This window comes from Misgurnus anguillicaudatus, chromosome 2, assembly GCF_027580225.2.
Source record: "Misgurnus anguillicaudatus chromosome 2, ASM2758022v2, whole genome shotgun sequence".
Lineage (NCBI taxonomy): Eukaryota > Metazoa > Chordata > Actinopteri > Cypriniformes > Cobitidae > Misgurnus > Misgurnus anguillicaudatus.
Window position 1 is genome coordinate 19,324,803 of NC_073338.2, and position 12,070 is coordinate 19,336,872.

At 37.4% G+C, this 12,070-nt stretch overlaps 1 protein-coding gene across 4 annotated transcripts in view; it reads right to left on the reverse strand.

The window, feature by feature from the left end:
• Positions 1-8,986, reverse strand: part of tnr (tenascin R (restrictin, janusin)) — a 226,242-nt gene extending 217,256 nt beyond the window's left edge. For 2 of the 4 annotated variants that reach the window (XM_055201777.2, XM_055201776.2), the window contains exon 1: positions 8,625-8,984. The gene's annotated coding sequence lies outside the window, so the exon portion shown is untranslated. Of the gene's footprint in view, positions 1-8,624 lie in introns of all 4 variants that reach the window. The other 2 variants (XM_055201778.2, XM_073874149.1) reach the window with 2 other exon arrangements.
• Positions 8,987-12,070: the final 3,084 nt, after the last annotated feature.

The window sequence follows — 12,070 nt, forward strand, 5'->3', positions numbered from 1 at the left end:
ACAAGCGCCTCCTCTGATAATTTCTTGCAATCCTTTCCCTGGTTTCTTGCATTCCTTTCCCTGGTTTTTAATAACTTTTGAAAGTCGATAATATTCCAAATGTTTTTCTTGATCTGTCCTATTGGTACAACCTCAAACACGGCAATAATTAAGCATTTTCCTTGACAACGTTCGGGATATACATCAGTGCCTGTGCTCCGTTGTGATGCGGAGTGCCTCCAATATGGCGACTCTGATGACGCGTCGTGAAAACCCTCTATATATATATAAATTAGAATATTGAGCATATAATGAGATGAGTACCATATATTTATATCATTTACATGCTTATCATCTTCTATCTAGTTTTCCTGACCTAGGTACCTGTAGACCTTCTCTCTCTCTCTCTCTCTCTCTCTCTCTCTCACTCTCACTCTCTCTCTCGCTAGGGGTTTCTTTCATAAGAATTGAATTGAGGGTCTGCATCAGCTGGTGCCTGTCTCGTCCATATCCATGGTTTCAGTGTTTTCCCACTTTTCCCACAGGATTTTTCTCCTAGGGTTTTTTTTTTTAATGCCTGACATAGAACATTTTTTGCCTTTCATTTTCTGTTGTATAATCATTCACAGGAAATCACCATTCAACCTTTTTTTTTTTAAGAAATAACTTTTTTGTAACAAAATATTGAATACTTTGTAAACCATTCAGAAGCATGTACAATATCAAGTGTTGTTTTTTCTCATCCTCATGTTGTTCTAAACCTAAATGTGTTTCTTTATTCTGCAAGTTTACGGACAAGGTTAACATTAGAACCCTGTTAAGCCCCCTCTCACGAGAGGCTTGTGACAGAATAGCAAACGTAATTTGCAATGCGCAAACAAAAACATTCAAAACTATGTTTAGTGAAAGTGAAGTTTAAAAAGCTGTCTTCACATATAGTGCATTCTTTGTTTACAATGTTACTTTTTTGCTATTTAGTTAATGTTTTTATATTTATATTTTATATTTTTCATATTTTTATATTTTTGATTGTTTTTGCTAAAGTTTGGTTTAATTGGCACAAATCTAATTCCATAGTAATGGATGTGATTTAAAATGTAGCGAAGTACAATACTTTAAAGAAAGCACACTTAAGTAATATTACAAATTTTAAAAACTACTTAAAAAGTAGAAGTAAAATTACAGTAACGTAATTAAATGTAATTTGTTACTTTCAACCTCTGGTGAAGCCATACTTGTGTAGATGACCTCTTTAATCAAACTTTGTTGAATACACTAATATGGATAGTATATTAATGATAGTGCAGGTCTATAGATTATAATATTGAGTTAGCATTCCTTTTTTGCTACCATCTCTGTGCTTTCTGCTTTTATGATTCATTAATTATAATTTTATTTTTAAAAAAAATGGGAAAAAGAAAGTGCAGCACGTGGTCGTGACTTTTTAGAAGAAGAAGAAAAAGTTTTATTTATATAGCACTCAAGGTTGCTTTACATAGCAGTACACCAAAATCAACAACTTCCAAAATGGAAATACACCTCATACAACACAAATAACATAAATATTACAGAGTTTGTCCAAAAGGCAGGTTAAAGAAATACGTTTTCAGAAGTTTAGAAACATGGAAGGATACAATGTGACACTGAGGTCGCTTCACAATGCACCCAATTCATTGAGAAACAGAGAGCAGGCGAACGCACACCAAACTCTTTGGGAGAGACACGACATGCTCTCACACAAAATGTCATTAACAAAGAGTGTCATTATCACAGAAGAAGAACAAAGACAAAATTTGATTCCAGATATACTGGGTCACTTGTTAATATACCTGGGCGGTCTGCCCAAGTAAAGTTAATGTGTGGGAAACACTGCTGGTGTGCATCTCGAGACACAACAATGGCACTGATATATGTCAGTGCAAGATGTTTTTAAATGTAGGCAGCTCATGCGTTTTAGGATAAACCGTGTTTGGGAAACCGGCACAATATGCGTTACTTATCTACAAGACAAGGCAATGAAGCACACAGCAGGAATCCTTTTCCCATCCACAATTTTTAAAGTTTGATGTCCGCCCATCTCAGGAATTTGGGGAGCAAAATTATTTCAGAACTTCCCAGAGGTAAACACAACATCAGAGGGCAATCTGTGCAATTTTTACCCAGGAAACTCCTATTCACAATAACTCAAATAGCATGTAAAAGCAGCATTATCCAGCTAGTAATTTAGAGCGAGTAACATGATACGCATTTTCTGTTCGCTTTTGGTGTGCTCATACTAACTGCCTTTAAAGGGGCTATGTCACAAGACTTTTTAAGATGTAAATTAAATCTTTGGTGTCCCCAGAGCACACACGTGAAGTTCAAAATACCATATAAGTAATTTATTATAACATGTTACACTTGAAACTTGGTGTGAGCAAAAATGTGGGTGTGTCCATTAAAATGCAAATGAGCTGATAAAATTCAAACACTGATCGCAATGATGGTGGTTTATTAAAATTGAAACTCAATTGTGCTGTGAATTTTTTTCTCTCTCTTTTTCTCTACACTAAATGGCAGTGCTGTGGTTGGATAGTGCAGATTAAGGGGCGGTATTATTATAATAAGATCTCCTTATGACATCATAAGGAGAGCCAAATATCAATGATCTAATTTTTCACGTGCTTGCAGAGAATGGTTTACCAAAACTAAGTTACTGGGTTGATCTTTTACACATTTTCTAGGTTGATAAAAGCACTGGGAACCCAATTATAGCACTTAAACATAGAAAAAGTCAGATTTTCATGCCATGGCCCCTTTAATACAAATATTCGAGGAAGATCTAGTATCTGGTCTCACTTTTCTACTTTTCTACTTTTGGATTTTAAAAAAGCATATTCAATCAGTCCAGATGAATTTTGAAAGTATGATCAACTAAACCTGCTTTATACGAATTACACAAATCCGTGAACCGGAAATCCATTCGCTCTTTACTGCCGGCTGTTTGCCTACTTCTGTCCTCCTTTAGCATCTTCTCTTTTAAGAACACGCTGGCCTATTTCTGATTGAAGTAAAGAAATCCCTGCCTCTTATCTGTGTGTGTGTAAATCATGGCTGATTTATTAATGTCTTCCATTTCCTCCAGAGCCATACAGGGAAATCAATCGTCCTGTTAGCTGGCCCTGATCGAATGTTAGCTGATAAGTCAAACGTTCTTTGTCACACAGCACTATATAACTGTGTTTTTAGCTTTTCATTGATTGCTGATTTTCTTTGGCTCAGCAAAGCTTTTCAATATGCCAGTAGCTGGAAATATATCTAAAATGTCAGGTAAACCTGATATAAGGTCAATATAAACACACGCACACACAAAACCTGAAGTGCTGACTTGTTGCGTTCTAAGTATTAAAGGTGCGGTAAGCATTTTTTTGGGGGGTTGGAGCAAACATAAAACGTCCATAATACCTGACAGATATCGCTGAAATAAATCCTGAAAAATCACACCTGCCTCCGTAATGGCCCTGTAGGCTCTGTAAACAGAGGAAAAAATTTAGCTGTCCATTTGTTCTGCCAATCTAAAAAACAGCCAATCGCAAAGGCTCTCTGAATGGGAATCATTTTTCAGGTTTGCTCTCATGCTTTGGTAAGAGGACACGGCCTAATGGCTTGAAGCCTTGAACTGAACAGAATATAACAAGATTTATATTATACAGTGTGAATGGGTTTGACCAAACAATGGAAGATGTGGAAAAGTGTGTGTATAACATTATTTGGTTTGATGCTCAAATCTTATTCCCTAAACTTCATGTTCATCTTCATGTTCATTTTAAGCACATTATTAATGAAAGCAGGACCTTTCCATCTCCCCCTGCTGGCTGCAAGGGCTTCTGGGAAGGATTTGAGAGAATGTGAAGTGGACAGGTTTGTTTGCAGAAAAAGGTTGCAGGTTAGGTGGAAACCGCGTGAACAAGCACAGGGCTTAGCTTCAACCAATTTTCTTCATCCACTGCTTTCTCTTTCGTACTCGGATGTTATTATTTAACTTTCAGCGGGTGAACACCACAGCGACTCAGAGCCTGCGGTGCATTTATCAAATGGATTGAACCTGTGACAGACCGCACCACGGTTTCGTGCGCGGTTGGTGAACGAGAAATTTGTACCGTATTTTTTTCAGTGGCCTAATGTGTCCTTGGCTAATGTTTAGAGTTTGTAATTAAATCGAGCACAGTAGCCCTCAAATGGGTCATTTCAACAGCAGGAGAACATTAAAAAACGCACACAAAGTGCAATAACGTAGCGTCACGGTAAACGGAACCATCAGCTAAGCAATATTTAAGGCAATGACAAGAACAATAGTCAATTGAAAGCCATTTAATAGCAGTTCACCGGAGACTGTAGCTGTAGATTGCAGTTTCAACCAGGCTTTCATTTTGGACAATGGTCCTCTGGTGGTCCAATATGCAGCCCAATTTCCTTTTAAACGTTTGCGTTCTCCCCAAGAGCACATGCAAATGTGGAGCTGGCTTTGATAACATTTAGCCGTCTAATAGCAATAGTGCGGGTAACGTATTCAAGACTGTTACTGCTGGGCATTAAGCAGAGGCAAAGCCCCTGGACTGAAATATTATGCAAATTATTATTTCCTCATAGACACAGTCATGGTATTTGGCCACACATTGGCATGCGGGACATGTTAATTATTCTAACTGAGAAGGAATTGCAATACAAAAATGTAATTTTCTAATGGTGTTCTTGCAGCCAAACTGATTGAGCATTGTGTTAGCAATGTACGTAAAAAAACATGGATTTGATTCCCAGGGAATGCATCAACTGATAAAATGTATGGATTAAAATGCACGGTAAGTCGCTTTGCATAAAAGCATCTGCAAAATGCATACACTGTAAAAGAGGCAGCATTTTGGTCAAATCTACATATATATTTTTATGCTACTTTTACTTTAAAAAATAGTTTTTATAAGTCAAAACTTAAAATAGTATGTTGAATTGACTTGCAAACCCAAACCAAAGTTGTTTTAACTTCATTCTGCATTTTTTTGTGGACTTTTATACACATGGTTTTATTAAAAACTGTTGGCATCATTGCTGACCTAAAATTGTGCCTAACCAGGTGTGAGAAAAAAATTATACATTGTAAAAAAAGATGGACGACGCCTGTTCGCTCTCTTCCATTGGTGAAAAGTGAAGCCGCCAGTGTCCCGATACGGCGCTGACATCTTGGGTCTTGAGTCTGTGCAGTAGCAATTTCGGGACCAGTCCTGCGCAGTAGTGAGCAGGAAGTAAAGCCTCCAAATGAAGGCCCCGCCCTTGCTCTCGCAGAATGCGCATATCACAGCTGTCAATCATGACGTCACACCACTGTTTTTATAGCATTAAATAACTAACTAAAATCAAACTTATTTTAAAAACAAACACTTGGATTTATATCACACTGTAAAAAATACTTTGCTGCCTTAAATTTTTTTGTTGAATCAACTCGGATTTACAAATCATTTCAACTTACTATTATTTATCTTGACTAGAGATGAGTTGTTATAACTACAGGTGAGTTTTTATAACTTATACATTTAAGTTGACTTTTCTCAACTATATTTTATAAGCTGTGACAACTCATTTCTGTTGACATGACTTGAAAATCTGAGTTGATTTAACAAAAAATTTTAAGGCAGCACAGTTTTTTACAGTGCAGAGTAATAAAAAATTACGGTAAATGACAAAAACCAGCTTCGATAAAAAGATAATTGAAGTGTAATTCAATTGTTTAGTTGGTCTCAAGTCCCATTGAATAACATGGGAAGGCGAGGTTTATGACCTATACTGGGACCAGTCACTGGGGGGGCGATCGAGATATTTTGCTTCACTTTTCAGGCCAGCACGCTTGAAAAAAAATGCGTCAAATGCATCAAATGAGTTGGTTTCTATTGATGTGGGCGTGTGATTTGGAGCTCGCCTATTGTGAAATCTTATTGGACAATTTCATGTTACAAATCAAATTAGTTCTGGGAAGTTCTGGCTGTGAACATTACAGACAAATTGCTTTTGCTGGACAGACTGTACCTGTTTAGGACACCATCTGAATCAAATTTACATGTCATTTAAATAAGCTTCATATAGAGTCTGCACTGTAATGCTGCATCTGAAGAGTCAAGTTCGTCTCAGTATGGTTATGTTGGTAATGAGTGTGACGTTTTCCGCTTCAAACTCCGATGTCTGTCAACCGCATTATTGATTTACATTTCCATAAATTTCAATGTCGGTTGTGCGAGGGCTTTCTGATGGCTGCATGTTTAATAGATAGGCCTGCTTGCTGGAGGGAGGAAAGAGAACGTTATCTGAATTCTCAGACTCCGGGAAAGCTTTGAAATCATGCCTAAGACTAATGAAAGAGAAGCGGGAGGGAGGACGAAATGAGCAACGGAGAGGTGTGATCTACCTACAGAGAGAGATTACCCACGTACCCCTGGGCTCTCATCTTACAGCGCGTGGGGAGGCGTGCGAGATCGTTCGTCACATGCCAGCATGTTGAAAAAGCAGTCACGGTCGAGACGTTTGGATTTATACAGCGGCTATAAATTTGTCGAAACGATCCCCCACACCAGATTTTTAATATCGTGCCGATACCACACTCTGTGCCTATGGACAATATGTTCAACTGACTTTGACAAATCATACACTTAGGAAATATGACTGTATCCTTCGCAGTGCAGCTCCGCGGTGAGAAAAGAGAAAATGTATGCACGCGGAAAACCGGAGAAGATTTCTCTAAAATAAAAGGTCTTCTATATTGTGCAGGAAATAAATAGCGAGTTATCCAAGAAGATGGATGATGACAACAGCAGGCTATCTGCCCATAACAGCATCCCCAACTATTTGGAAGGAAAGTTTTTCAACTGCATGCAACAGTAAATGCTTACTCTTGGGTACAGTGAAGTTGCTGTCAAACTTACAAAATATTTCAGCAAAAAAATCTATCTGATTGTAGAAAACAGACTGTGTGCCTAAAGTGAGCTGACCTAAAGGTATGTCTCCATTTGCATTATGTTAAAAAGATTTGTATATAATAGCATAAGGATGTTTGCTTGTTAAGCAAACGAGAGCATCGTTTTAAGACGTGTTAGATTTCTTACACAATTATATATAATCACTTCATTTCTAAAGTACCGCTAATGATGAACAATGAACTGATCAAAAACACTGAACTGAATAAGCGGCGTAAAATGTGTAATCACATCTGAAACATTTTGTCTGATTAAAAGAAGGATCCCATGAAGATTATTCCTTTTTGTTTTTTGCTTTTTTTAGATAATTTTCTATAATAAAATGACAATTTTTAACACATCATAAAAGACAACATTACAGATTTTCCAAGTATTCAACAATATTATCGAGTATTCAAAAATATCCAACTTTGACTGACTTCATGTGCATGAGTCCAAGCCAATTTTCCCAAAATGGTAAAATAAATTGGTAACGCTTTACAATAAGGTCCATTAGTTAACATTAATTAACTAGAGTAGTTAACATTAACTAATAATGAACTGCACTTACAGTATACAGCATTTATTAAGCTTTGTTAATGTTAATTTTTTTAACAATTACTAATACTTTATTAAAATCTTGTTAATGTTAGTTAATGCACTGTTAACTAACATGAGCAATCAATTAAAAGCTTTATTTCTATTAACAAAGATAAATACTGTAACAAATGTATTCCTCATGGTTTGTTCATGTTAGTTAATACATGAACTAATGTTAACTAATGAACCTTATTGTAGTGTTACCAATAAATTATATAAATTATTAAATATATTAAATAAATTGCTATTCTTTTCTATAATGAAAAGCAGAAAACATTGCACAACATCATATAAAAACCAAGCAATATATATATATGAGGAGTTTGTTGCAAATTTTTTTAACATTTTTGTCATAACATGTTTATTAATATGTTATCATGTTATTATTTTGTTTTATGGTGCTACTTAGCTGTATTTTTTAAGTTATGAAGGTTTAAATTAAAACAAACCAACTGCAGTTGAATTGATATTAATTGGAATGCACAACCAAAAAACGAGATTTCTGAAAAAAATCTCGTTTTGCAACGAAACTCTTCATATATAACCAAATATGTTATATATATATTTTTTTAAAATAATAACACATTTATTACTCATGTATAAACTAGTCTATTCTTATTTTTTATTATATTTTAAGGTATAAAGTTACGAGACTTATATTACTATCCCTGAAAAAAAAGTGAAAATATGTTGCAAGTGCACATAAACCAACTTCAATAAAACCATACATCGCAACACAAGTGCATGTACAGTTAGCCAAGTGTAGTATGTGTGCAAAAGAAACCAATATGAATACATACTGTACCAATAATACTTGATACAAGACAAAACAGTCAAATCTATTAAATTCATATTAAAACACATGTACATGATGTAACCCTAGTAAACGTATAATTGCTTACATGAGGTTTCAGTAACCCACTACTTCATCTCGATGCCCGATTGGTGCACAAACCACACATCAATTCATTACCTGAGCCCTTTATCATTCCCTCCTCCGCTTCTCTCATCAACTACAACAGCGCTGCTATGAGAAGAGGACGCTTATTAAAGACAAGCTGCTCAACTTACCCAATTTAGAAACCCGGGCTCTGTTGTAATTAGTGTCTTTAAATCTTCACTTTTCTGCCTCTCTCTGGTCCTTAAGCGGCTTCCTCTCACTCGCAACGTTTCTGGCGAAGGTCTATTGATCGTGCGAGCTGTGTATTCGGAAGTCTATTGTTGCTGCTGGTTAGATCGGAGCTCCTCTCTGACTGCCTGTCGCGGCTGCAATGAGAAAGCTGAGCAACGTGTGCACCTTGCTTCAGCTCTAACTCGGTCTCTCTCTCTCTTTCTCTTTCTCGCTGTGTGACTGTCTTTCTCACCCACTCGCTCACTCTCTTACACACACACATACACTATCTCAGTGTCTCCATCCCTCTCACAGCGACACCCCCATCTTCCTCGCTCCTCTCTCTCTCTCTCTGGTTCCTGCTCCGATCCTCCCTATCCCTCTGTTCCCCCGTCATGGTTTCTCTCTCTCCCATGGTATTGATCTGCAAGGGCTGGCGGTCTCCTCCAAAAGCCTCTAGAGATACTTCCAATCGCAGTTAGTAGCCAGTCCTGAACTAATCCTGCCAGACCTGAGCCGAAAAAGAAAGCTGGGGAGAGAGAAACTTGCTCTTTCATTCCCACCAGTTCTCTCTCTCTCACGGGCAAAGTGCAATCTGTGCTGTCAGCTGGGCAGCCAGACCCCTGCCTCAATGAGAAACGGTGAAACTGAAGCAGGCATTAATGTTTCAGCAGGTAGTCTAAAGCAAGTGAATATAAACATAGAAGTTGAAGTCGTATGCCGGCTGTGTGGTTCTTTTCAGATGTAAATTGAAAAACAACCTTCGCGGCACCACGTAGGAGGCTGTCAGGGTATTGTTACTTGATACGCTCCATCATGGAGGCGACGTTCAGAATTATTTTTGCACAGTCAGCACGGAGAGCCGTTGATATAGTTATTTGTCAATGAACCTGTGTTGTGTCATGCTATGTAAATTACAGGAAAGCCGTCGGTTTGATTGCTTCGGCCGAACTCGAGTATGATTCTCTTCCCCCAAATCTATTTTGACATTGTAGGCTACTTTTGGGTCTGAACCGTGGTTAACTGCTGTAGCTAAGAAACAGTTTGGGGAGAAGAAGATGCCAGTTTAACTGTGCTACTGTATTTGTGCCTTTGGATTTACTAACAAAACTTTAACACGCATTTTAGCTTGTGTGCCGTGGATACATTGCAAGAGCCGCAAAGAATGTGATCTGCTTTTCAAAGGCAATTTCAGGCTGCTATGAAAAATGCATTATACTGTATTGTGTACGAATGAGATCATGCAACGTTATACGTCATCAGAGTTTACTTCTGCGAGCTAGGACGGACTGCAACTGTGAATCCTACCACAGTCCACACAAACTTCACCCAGATCATGTTTTATTTTTTTTAAACGATTCACTAATGTTAAACGAACTTGGGTCCACACCAAATGTTCTAGTGTGACACAGCCCTCGGACAAACAGGCTACAATTCAAATTATAAACATGCTTTTTGCATGCCAGTAATTCTTTTGCAGTTTCTACCAATAACTTTGACTATCAAACCTGCACTACCAAAAACTGTGAGAGAACTCCCAGAGTCCCAAGCTTCTGCACAGTACAGAACCAGCAACACTTAGACTATGCAATACGTACTGTACTATCTAGTTTATGAATTTTAGGGTTGTATTGTCTGAAATGGGACCCTAAGATTGTGTCCACCAAAGCATTTATACGTGCCGACGCTCTTCTTAAAACGTTAACTGCAGGTGCTTGTAGGGTGGCCATCCGTGCCAGTTCTGCCGGATACGTACCGAACATGTTTTCGGGTTCGTTCTCCGGAAGTCGCATTGCTCGACCGCATACGTCATCACATTTCAGTTAAAATACATTAGAAAATTAAGATTTATTTCTTTTAAGACATACAATCATTGTAGTTTCATTCTTACCTTGAAATGTAACGGTTGCTTTTCTGAAATTAAACCCGAAATATTAAACCTTAATGACGTATGCGGTCGACCAGCGCGACTTCCTGGGGGCGACCCCGGGGGCATGTTTGGGACGTGTCCGGCGGAACTGGCGCGAATGGCCACCCTAGTGTTTGACAGCGCTTTTTAGCTGAGGAGCTTTAGTTGCTATAATACTTCTGTTTTATTTATCAGTCATTAGCTGTCAGTCATTATCCCAATTCAAAGTTCAAAGGCTTGGTCCTTCGAAGGACATGTCCTCAAAAGCAAGTACTCTAAAGTCCACAAAGAAACCTGAAAGTGTAGGCTTCTGAGAATTCATAAGTTGCGTCACCTGTATGCGCCCACCGTGCCGGTCAACAGGACACAGCGGAGACATTTCTGACCAACGCTCTCCCACGAGAATTCGTACATATTTTATGATTTGGCTAATTCGTATCACATGAATAGGACCACATACACTGTAAAAAAATCTGTAGAAATTGCAGCTGGGTTGCCGGTAACTTACCATAAATTTAAATGTATGTTTTTTACTGGCAACATTTTGTTCAAAGTTAAATGAACATTAAACATTTACAAGTCTTTGTCTTTACAGAGTAAAACTAAAAAAACAGCATCAAGCAAAACATTCTGGAAAAACAAAATCTGAAGCAAAAAAAAACAGAAAAAGGTTGATGATGATTTCTGGTTCCCAGAATGCTTTGCATGAGGCTGTTATTGTATAGTTTTATTCTGTAAATATAAAGACTTGTTAATATTTAAAATGTATTTAACTTCAAACAAACTCTTGCCAGTAAATAACATACATTTAAAACTACGGTAAATTACCGGCAACCCAGCTGCAATAACATTGTAATTTCTACTGATTTTTTTTTTTTACAGTGTACGTAAGTTTTGGTACAATTTGCCTTGGCCCCTGTGATGTTGGGGTTAGACGCCGGGGTTTGAGGTTTGGTTTCGTTGCATTTTTTTTTAATTGAGAATCGTACTATTTTGCACGATTAACTTCATATGAATTGATATGAATTAGCCAACTCATAAACTATGTACGATTTCTCATGTGATCAGACAGTTCAGAAAAATATACATTTTATTTTAGAAAATATGACACGTTGATGTAACTAACCAACAGTATATCAAATGAATCAACCCTAGAAATATACGCAACATACACAGAATAATATTAATACAAAACATAACTTATAATACTAAAGCAGTAACAAGAACCTTTTTTTGTTAATTCACACTTTTATTTAATAAAGGTTTTAAATGTTTATTTTAAAATATTTAGCCATTATATTCAGCCGTTACAGGCCCCAATGAATCTCGAGATCTAGGATCCATTTGTTCTACCTTAACAACATGGAGATATAAGGACACATTTTGAGGTTTCATTTTAAGCAGCCTTCGAATTGAGATGGCCTTACTAGCCTTCAGTCGCGCTGCTGTGAGCCAATTGGTCTTAGAATACATCCTTTGAAGGTCGCAGCCTTCGAA